General features: G+C 45.4%; 1 long non-coding RNA gene across 1 annotated transcript; it reads right to left on the minus strand.

The window, feature by feature from the left end:
* Window positions 1-5814: 5814 nt before the first annotated feature.
* LOC138510912 (uncharacterized) lies at window positions 5815-6971 on the minus strand. Its single transcript, XR_011280461.1, has 2 exons — window positions 6413-6971; window positions 5815-6295 (listed from the first exon to the last, which is right to left on the minus strand). It is a non-coding gene; the product is annotated as an uncharacterized lncRNA (long non-coding RNA).
* Window positions 6972-11015: the final 4044 nt, after the last annotated feature.

The raw sequence follows: 11015 nt of genomic DNA on the forward strand, positions 1-11015 counted from the left end.
TGGCTGTGGCAATGTTGCGGTTGGCAGAAAGTATGCTACGGCATGCATATCCGCAGTTCGTCCCATCGCTTTCTGCATTGCTGTGGGTTGCGGGGTGCGGTCCCCACCGCACTTACCCGCTGTGCCACCAGGGCCCATATGGCCTTCTTGTTCGCAAGTGCCGTCCTGGTCATTTGCGTGGAGAAGACGGCGGCTGCATTCTCCTGGAGGGTCTCTGTGAGTACGGTGAGTTCCTCACGGGAGAAGTGGACCTGCCGCTTGCGGTCGCACGCTTTCTTCGCTACTTTTCCCATTTTTCTTGGTTTCACTAGGGTGGATGACGGGATGGGATGTGTCTCAGGGTAGTATTTTTAATGGTTGTGTGGATTTTGTGGTTTTATAGGTGTACGGCGTGATGTTTCCCGTTCCGGGACCATGCTTTTACTTCCGTTTCCGTATATTTACGGTCACCGTACTTTCCGGTTGGCGCTCACTGCGGTGTCCGCTAAGATGGGTGGCGGTATTGCACCTAGGGTGCCGTACGGCGGCGGTGTGGGCCGTTTTGGGGTCATTTCAGCCATCGCGGACTTTGCACTTCCGCCATGGCGTGGTGCTCGTGCCCGATGGGTCGGAATGAGCCGCACTTTGCTCCATCGTGCAATGGCGGAAACGCTATTTACGCTGTGGCGGTCCGGTCAGTCACTTTCCGCCAGGGTCGTAATGAGGGCCAGTGAGCGTTACGCTGCAGGATTGCAGAATAACGCAAAGCATGTTCTGCTGTTTGGGTGTGGTTTAAATAGCCCAGGTAAAGTAGTTCCAGGCCAAGTAGTTCCAGGCCCAGCCACACCCAAAACACTAGACCGTATGGCTTGGTTCTAAAGAACTTAGCTGTGTAATAGGCCTCCATGTTGGATTAAGATCCAAAACTGGTATTGTTCTATTCCTGATAATGAGCCTGGTGCCAACGGCGCCAGGACTGACTCCATGTATTTTTCTGATGGAGTTTTAAGGCCCTTGGGGCCAGTGTGAAGGGCTTTAGCCCCACTGCTGCCAGGGGGCTGTTATACCTGAGGGGATCAGGGGCAAGGATCGTGACAATCCCGTAGAACTTTCCGATACCCCATCCCCTCCCCTTTTAAACATGAACACTGGTTTACAACGGACTTGTAATGAAACTGGTCACCTGTCATGTACCAACCCCACCAATAGGCAAAGTCATACAATTGACTTGAATCATTAACACCTGACGGCCCTTTCCGTTCCCCCACAGGAATAAAAGGTGGAGCAAAAGGACCCCGTACGAGCAAGGCAAGCACGACAGACAGCACGACAAGATTGATAAACAGGCGCAGCAGTTCAAGAGAAGGAGAAAGGCGGCAGGACTCGAAAGGGTGATGAGGAGAGAAGTGACCTTGCCCTTTCCGTCCCAGGCCCGCGTCCTTAGGCTCTCTTGTAGAAGAGAGCCTAAGACCGCAAACAATAGCACAAGTGTCTTGCAGCAGGTGTGAATGGTACACGGGCAAGCCTATGCTGATAAACAGGAGCCAGGGAAACTCCTGTGACAGTGGTACCGGCCTTGACTCCAGTGAAGAGAAGAGCCAGCGGTTCAAGGCAGCCGGTGAGTTGAGGGGAGAACCAATAAGAACCGGGCTGTGCTGAGTGAGGATCGCAAGATGGCAAGTTTGAACTATTATGTGAAATTACTGTAACAAGTGTTAAAGGGGAAACCAGTTGCAGAGGGAAACTGGCACCACATGGGTGCTAACTCAAGAGACTCGGGTCGAGCAATACAGAGGGTCAAGCAAAATCCCTGTACAATCGAAATACTTTGATCTACAAACTGTGTGGAAGAAAGGGACGTGAATCCTGCTAAAGAGAATAGAGGGGCCCGAGCCCAAATGAAGAGGATCCAGGTGCAAGGCCCACACCCAAGTATTGCCATTCAAGAGGGGTCTGAGCCCGACCGAGAGAGATCCAGGGGTAAAGCTATCACCCTACGTGAACACTGGCTGAAAATTGAGAAGGGTCAGCGCCCAGAAGAGGGGGACCCGTGGATGAACCATTATCTCTCTAACAAACTTTCATTTGTTAAAGGAACGTTTGTTTGGTTAGCTGAACACGCCAGGCCCTCGAAGGCAAGAGACTTTCAAGTGAGACGAGACTTGGCCATCAGCGGTCCTGAGAGCTGCCATTAGAACTGTCCTCTCGTGCTGGAGATGCCAGAGACTGTACTGTGCTCCAAGATCCCACCTTACTCCATGCTCAAAATGTGGGGACAGGAGACCCAGGCTACCGCATCATGACATATTATTTGAGAACACTTCTTTCTTTTCTTGAGAACTATCCCACACCCATTTTTTGTATTAGTTGTAAGGTTTGGTAATAGGTTTCTTAGTATAGGCCCTTTTATTTGACACAATGCCACTAGGATTACCTTATTTTTCATTTGATGGTCGACGCTTGCTCCCATCTTAGATTTAGGTTTAGAATAGGCGTTTGATGAGAATGATCGGGATTGTGAACAGAATATAAGAGATGGTGGGAATTGTAGTTGTTGGTCACTTTCGACTGGGATTCCCGCAAGTGACAATCGGAGGAACAGGGCAAACGGGAATAACTGGGATCACAAAATAATCAAGGGGTATTGTGGGTATAGTAGTATTTGACCTGAGCAGGTTGGGAGTGCAGAAAATAATAATCAGAGGAACAGAAAAGATTGATTGGGAGTATTCAAACAGGGAACAGAAAAACAGGGTTTTTGGAAAAGACGGTTTCTAAATGGGATTGGGTTTGAAATCCTAGGGGATTGGTTCTGCATGGAGGGGTTATTGGAGTTGGTTAGGAGCGATTCAATGGGAGGAAGGGGACAGATGTGGCACAGCACATAAAGGTCTCAGAGATTTCACCCTCCTCTTCTTCCTCGGTAACATAACGCGTCTCCCTTTGGGCATCCTCCAGAGCATAACCCTGGCTCCCCTACCCAGATGATCTTTCCCTGCTTGTCTGCCTTCAAGGTTGGGATAAGAGAAGGACAGTCCTTTCTTGGCCACCTGAATAAGGGATTCTCTGGGTCTGCTGGGGAGAATACCCTCTGGTTTCTCACATGATGGACATGATCCAGGCGCCTCTCTGTTGTCTATATGGCAGCCCTAATACCTTCCCAAATGGCAGTTCTAAAGGGCTCTTCAATGAGTAGCCCCCCACGCTTTAACCCACTGGCCTGTAATGCGACGGTCCCATAGGGTGGTATGAAACCTCCCTCCCCCGCAGTAGCTCCAGCAGCTGTTTCTTTCCCCCTTCTCTGCTGCTCTCCGGGCTCAGCAGTTCACAAGAGCTTTTGCATGCCCCGACTCACCCCCTTTCAGTGGTTGCCTTCTAAGCTGCAATTCCAACGAGCCAGGCTCCAGGCGGCCAGGAACAGTGCTTACCTCCCTGCTGGGGGCACGCTACCAGGCTCGATTCTTTGGGTCTCAACAGGGGGCTGTGGAGCTTGCGGTCGCCTCCTTCTCCTACTTTAGGGTCCGCCGCGGCCCACAGCTGCCGCCATGTTGGTGCACCGGATTGCCTTCCCAGCTCCTTCGCACAGCCCGTACCTCCCACAGCAGTAACGTTCGTCCACCTCCAGGAAGACACCGCGACCATCGCCTACGGTATGTGTGCCGGAGGCGCGTGTGCAGAGCTTTAGATTGCTGCCATTTGTTGCGGCCGGGCCGATGGTCTGAGCAGGTACGGAGTAGGCATCCTACCTCTCCGCCATCTTTGCTACGCCCATTTCAACTTCAACGTTATCTTTTACCTATTACCACTGTCTGTCTATTGTACCAAACGCTGTGATATCCCCCAGCGTCTGGGTGTTACAAAAATGTTAAAAGTAATTCAAATAATTTGTGAAAGCCTGAGAATGCCTGGGAAAGGGAGACATTTCCACTGGCCCAGAGAACATTGTTTTGCATCATTGAAAAGGCCTGAGCATGCCAGGGAAATGGAGACATTTCCCCTGGCGCAGAGAACATTGTTTTGTATCATTGTGCAAGCATGAGCAGGCCAGGGAAATGGGAGACATTTCCCCTGGGACTGGAACAGTGTGGCACTTGAAGAGTGTATTTGTTTTCTGTAGTAGCAACCTAAGACATTGGGAACGTTATGTTTATGAAGAAACTTTTATCACCATCTGGAAGAAGACAACACCCTTGCACTTTAGTAAGTTATTAGTATTAGTATTAGGGTCAGAAATATGCTTTTTGGACATGACAGTTGACTGGCATTTTCTTTGACATCCTGACATTCTCATTTGTTTTCTTTGAGGTAGGGAAACCCCTTTTAGCTTTAGGGATAGAGAGGCAGTTTTCCAACCTAACAATTAATTTCTTTAAATAAAAATCTTTGGCCAAAACCATGTCACCTCTGTGTCCAAGCCTTACTTCTGCATGTTTACAAAATCTAGATTGGGAAAGGTAGAACAAGGAGATATTATAGATTATACACTTCTTCTCCTGGTGTTCATTGTGAAAGGCAAAAAAGACCAAAGGACAAGGGCGAACCATAGCCACATTTTTGATTAGAGAGTTCTCATTGAGATAAAATTGTTTCACAAACAAATAAGGATTCTTGGCCGATCAAAATATGACGAGGCCCACTTATTGTTTTGGGAAAGAAAGCAAATGTTTAAAATTGGTTGGATTCCTATAAGGCGACTCTGTGGCAGCAAGACGCCAAAGCCATGATGCTTTCTTTTTGATATGCTGGATTTGGCATGGCTAATTAAAAAAGCGAGTCAATCGAGGGCTCCGGGCCGGATGGCCTAACAAACCTGATGATTAAAGCAACTCCAAAAGAGTGGGTTCCTTTTATTTATGTGCTTTTCAATCAAGTGGTGTAGCTAGGGATAGTTCCGGATTCGTGGCGCTCTGCAATCATTGTGCCATATATAAGAAGGGTGATAGAGCTGATTCGTCTAACTATTGCCCAATAGCTCTCCAATAGCTCTCCTTGATGTACTGGGCAAATTGTTTGGAAGGCTGTTGTTGGGCCATTTACAAAAATTGATTGTGAATGCCAAGAGATATTACCTCCGGCAAAAAGGGTGCATATAAGCGGTAGGAACTGATCTGACCTTTTTCTACTAAACATATTAAAAGGCAATGCCCTCAAAGATGGTGTAAATATCTACATGGCCATTATAAATCTTAAAAAGGCCTTTGATGGTGTAGATTGACATTTGCTATGGACAAAGTTGAAGGCGTGGAAATGTCCTATTGGCTTACTCTTATCGATTTAGATCTCTATATACATCTACAAACGTCCAAATCAGGCTTAGTGCGCAGGGACTTCTCACTAGACCCCATCTATATGCAGCAGGGTTTGAAACAGGGGTGTGCCCTTGCCCCCACTCTTTTAAATGTATTTATGTCTGATTTGTGTGATTGATGGATAGAGTCAAAGCCTTTCCACCAAAACTGGGTGTACAAAAGCTAGCCAGAATTCTCTTTGCTGATGACCTTATATTAATGGATCAAGCACCAATAGGCCTGCAAAGGAGCTTGGAGCGACTATTGGAATATACGACCAAGAATAGGTTGGAGATCAATGTATCAAAATCTAAAATCCTAGTGGTACATAGAAAGAGTATGAAACAAGATGTGTACCTTTACTGTGTTCTAGTAACCACTAGAGATTTGTAGAAAGACAGGCCAATCAAATGGTTGGGCCTGTCTACTTAATTTAAATTATAAAAGCAGAAAGTGTGTTGCCTAATCTTTGGCAATCACAGAATAAATCTGCACGTGGGTATAGATTATTTCAATCTCAAAAACACAAAAATGAAAGTACAAACAATACATAAAAAGAATTTTACTGTTTTGTAAAGAACATATCAAGAGAAGGTAGATGCAGAGAAAGCATAGTAACATGTGATTATTTTGGATAATTATTTGGTCGTTATTCAAAAACAATAAACAAATTTGGGAATACAGTTTTGGAACAATTCCTATGTACAAAACATTAAGACAAATGAAATATATACATTCAAATAAGTATAATTATATACTAAACTTGAAGACAATTGAAATGTGTACATTCAAATAAGTATAGAGTATTTCGAGCCTAGTATTTCTAGGCGAGAGAAATTACAAATTCCAAGGGTCTGTTCATATTAGATATCTGGTCGTTAGCCAACGTGATCCCAAGTTGGTTGGTAACAAAGGTTGGTTTCAACTTGGTTTGGGACAGGTGTGTTGTTAATTCCTGTGTTTGTCACGTTTCGGCGGTAAAGGTTTGGGATTGGATCCGCCTTCATCAGGGCTGAGAATCAGAGACCCTGTAAGAGGGTGACAAAGGTAATGATGAGATTGGTTATAATACCCTGGTGGTCCCTATTAATGGGGCCGAGGTTGCATTTGAATTTAATCTCATGGCGACCGGATTCCAAACTTACATGCCGGTACGCCTTGTTCAAGCGTTTGGTGTGATCACGTGTCGTGGATAGGGTAGGACCATCTAGTCCTTGAACCCGAGGTATAGTTGCCTGGCTCAGGTTTGCTGGTATCCCAGTGTATCAAAGTTTACATGGGCGATCTTCAAGCTGTTAAATATAAATGGAAATTACCATCAGGTCATATTCGATCCTGATTACTCAGTAAAACATATGCAGCTTAGTACAGCATTTGGAAATTGTAACGTGTAAGAAAATTGAATTGTAGCATGTTTATTTATTGTTGTAATCATTATATAAAATTCAATGATTTCTGGTCTCGCCACGTGAGAGTACTGTATATCAGCTTCTAATTAGAGAGGAGTATGTGTTTTTCTCACTCTCGTAGTCCTTGGGGTCATTTTCATATGCAAAAGGGCATATTAAATAAACATTTACGCCATAATGTATTTACAGTTTAGTGGCAGATGCAAAGGTATCGTAAGTACCCGTGTGTCGGCATTAATGTGTGAATATAAATACTCGCGGGTTTACGTAACAGCTGGTAGAAGCTCAAAAGGTTCCCGTGAAGCAGGATGAATTTACAGCAACATTCATACGTTTGTGAAGTTAGTCGGGAGGGTGGGGGGTGTGGGGGGGGGAAAGGGGAAACCTGGTCCCTAGTCCCCGAGGGTGAGATGATTTAGCGGCCTCTGGCTTACCTCATTAATCACTTTACTGGTGCTGAATCATGCTTCCTTAGTGCCTTCGTCTGCCGTGAATTGGATCGGCAGGGCGCATATTCGCTGGAGTGAAGCTGGGCTGGCACTCGCTGAGTGAACGGACGCGTAGCTGTGGACGCCCACGCATGCGTACTGGGAACATTTATTCTAAAAATGGCAGAGCAAGCATATTCTGGACGCGCATGCTCCCTTGTTGCCTGAGAGAACTACAGGCTGGTAGTTCGTTGTGATCCTGGTGTGTGTTGCCCACATTTGTTAGGCAAGTGCTCACTCCCATATATGTTTAGGTATGCTATTGATTTACTTTTATTTATTAGGCGTATTGCGCCATGGATGAAGCTGGGCTGGCACTCGCTGAGTGAACGGACGCGTAGCTATGGACGCCCACGCATGCGTACTGGGAACATTTATTCTAAAGTTGGCAAAGTAAGCATTTTCTAGATGCGCATGCTCCCTTGTTGTCTGAGAGAACTACAGGCTGGTAGTTCGTTGTGATCCTGGTTTGCGTTACCCACTTTTGTTAGGCAAGTGCTCACTCCCATATATGTTTAGGTAAGCTATTGGTTTACTTTTATTTATTGGGCGTGTTACGCCATGGATTGGTGGTATTGAGTGGAGCGGTTGGTGAAAGGAATGGCTTAGTGGTAGTTTTCTAGCCCAGGGTCACGTAAGCCATGATTGGAAGTTACATGAGCACAGAGGCACATTGAGAGAGTATAGGTCCAGCATCATTTGTTATTAGGTGATGGGTTGAAAAATTTCATTGAGGCCATGATGATAGGTATCCAGCCTATGGATCCATATGGCTTCCTTTTTGTTGAGGCTGTGGTTGATGTCTGGTCCGCCTTTTACTTTTTCAATTACCCACCACAGGATGTCATTGGGGGTGTGATTGAATTTCAAAAAGTGTTCAACCAATGGTGCAGTAATGGTTTTGCATCTAATTTTAGATCTGTGTTCAGATATTCTTGTGTTAATAGCTCGTGAGGTTTGGCCGATATAGCGTAGGCCGCATGGGCACTCTATGCAGTAAACTACATTCTGGCTTTTGCAGTTTGTCAGGTCCCGGAGCGTCCACGTTCGGCGTCCGATTTGGAAGGAGCTCATTTTTTTGGTAAGTTTGCAAGCTACACAGTTACCACATGGGTGGTGTCCTTGCAGCGGTCGGAGGGTGCGGGTGGTTTGTGAGACGGGTTGAAAAAGTGAATGCACGAGGTGTTCCTGTAGATTTTTTCCTCGTTTATAGGCAAATCTTGGAGCAGGTTCCTCAGGCAGATTCAGGCGTGCAATATTCCAATGTTTGTTAATGATCTGTTTGATTTTTGAGGTGTGTGCTCCAAATGTGACGACGCACGTTAGTTGTTTCTCCTGGGTGGCTGTGTTATCTTTATCTTCGTGAAGTAGGTTCTCCCGATTGCTGTTTCGAGCTCTCCTATTAGCTAGATTGAGTTGTTTCTTGGGGTATCCCCTGGCTAGTAGCCGTGTGGTCAGGCTCTGTGCATGAATCTTGTAGTCATCTATGGAGGAGCAGTTGCGGCGTATTCGGAGGTATTGGCCGTAGGGTAGATTGTTTCTGGTGTGTGCCGGGTGGTTGCTGGTAAAGTGTAGGAGAGTGTTTCGGGCCGTTGTTTTTCTGTAGAGGTCACAAAGTAACTTTCCATTCATGGCACGAATTGTGAGGTCCAGAAATTTAATTTCCTGGTTGTTTTGTTCCATCGTGAATTGGATATGTGTGTTACACGAATTGAGCCAGTTCCAGAAATTGGTGAGATCATTTGCAGTACCTGTCCAGATGAAGATCACATCGTCGATATAACGATACCAATTGCTAATGTTGGGTTGCCAGCTATTTTGATCGGAGAACACAAATTCCTTCTCAAATTTGGCCATGAATAGAATGGCAAGGCTGGGTGCGAACGCTGCCCCCATAGCCGTACCCTTAGTTTGTAAGTAAATGGTATTGTTGAAGGTGAAGAAATTACGTTGCAATGCAATTGTCATAATTTCAACGATGAAGTTCACCGGAGTCCTGGTGTTAGGGGGATTGGAGGTAAGCCATTCTCTTATACTTTCAATTGCGTCTGCCTGGGGAATACTGGTATAAAGAGATTTAATGTCCATTGTAACCAGTATTTGTTCCCGGGGGTTGAAGTCCAGAGCATCAAAGATATTTATTGTGTGTGTAGTGTCTCTGAGATAAGTGGGGGTTTGGATACTGATTGGTTGCAGAAAAGTATCCACAAACTTGCATAAAGGTTCTATAATTGAACCACATCCCGAGACTATCGGACGTCCTGGTGGGTTTATAGAGTCTTTGTGAATTTTGGGTAATGAATAAAAGCAAGGGGTCCTGCCAACTGGTTTGGTAAGGTATTCTGCTTCTTTTTCTGAGATCCATTCACGTTGCAATGCAAAATTGACAGCTTCCGAGATTTCTTGTGATATTTCACGGGTAGGGTCTTTTCTTAGTATTGAATAGCTTTCTCGGTCGTCTAGTAGTGCTAAGACCATGTTTTTGTATTGGTCTATAGTCATAATCACCAAACCTCCTCCTTTGTCCGCTGGCTTGATGATAATATTTTTGTTTGTCTGTAGTGATATTAGTGCTTGTTTTTCAGCTCGAGACATGTTATTTTTGATTTTAGTGGTTTTCTTCCGTAAGTGGTCCAGGTCTTCTAACACACATCTTTCGAAGGTTAAGAGATCTGGTGGTATTTGCCCATCAGTAGGTGTAAATGTCGATGGGTTATGTAGTCCAGTGTCTTCATTTGTTTCTTCACGTTCCAGATTGTGATTCTGAAAGAAGGTTCGTAGTCTAACTTTTCTTTGAAAGGTTCGTACTTCCATCTCAGAGTTGTACCAATCCGTTTGTGCTGTAGGCACAAAGGATAGGCCCTTCGTGAGGACTGAGGACTCAGCAGATGATAGTGGGATCTTTGCTAGGTTGAAGACTGGAATTGCCTCATGCTCTTCAATATTGCCTAATATCGTTGTCTGCGGCGTCTGGGACGTTGGTTTATTCTTCCGCCGCGTGGTAGAAATCCCCATTGTGGCGGGCCCCATTGGGGGTTGCCAAATCCCCCACCACCCCCTAAAAAAGGAGGAAAAAATGGGGAAGGAGTCGGATATCCAAAATTCGCTGGTATTTGGCCTTGTGACCTGGGTTGTGATCGTGATTGGTCGTCCGAGGATGATCCACTACTCGAGCTCGAGAAAGCTACCCCTTTTTTACGATTTCTTAGATTTCCTTGATGAGTGCCTTGGTTTAGGCTATTTATGTAGTTATCGGAAATGTAGGGATAAATTGTTTCCAAATTGAAGTCTTTGATATCTTTCTGCAATTTTTTGGTTTTGCGATTGAGGGTAGCACTCTTGAAGTCTTCAAACTGTTTGTTTATGTCTGTTAATAAGTTCTTAGCATTAGCAATTGTTGCATTAGTCGAAAAAGTTGTTTCTTCAAGATCTAGATCTTTCTGAATTTTAGAAGCAGTTCGTATTGCAGTATTAATAGTTAGTACCATAAGATCGCGGCTGCATTTAGTAGCCACGTAGCTGAAGTTAGTCACGTACTCCTTATCATCTAGAAATAGACACGGGGTGTTGCGAACGACTAAACCACTAGGGATGATGCTGGCACGCAGATACTCTCTCAAAAAGTGCGCATGGAGTTCGGTACGGAAACATTTTTTCTTCAGTCTCAAGATGTTGTCTCCTGAATTATTGCCCCCTTGAGGTAGAGCAGAGTTTTCCCCAGTCGGGGTGAAAAGTGAGGGGCCACTAATTGTGTCCAAAATTTCCTGTTCTGTGAAGCTTAAGGTCGTGCCTTCCGCCATCCCCTATTTTTGGGGGGGGGGGTTTATTTTTGGGCGTTTTGAGTAGATGAT

The sequence above is a fragment of the Ambystoma mexicanum genome, chromosome 6p, assembly GCF_040938575.1.
Source record: "Ambystoma mexicanum isolate Mex_15411 chromosome 6p, UKY_AmexF1_1, whole genome shotgun sequence".
Lineage (NCBI taxonomy): Eukaryota > Metazoa > Chordata > Amphibia > Caudata > Ambystomatidae > Ambystoma > Ambystoma mexicanum.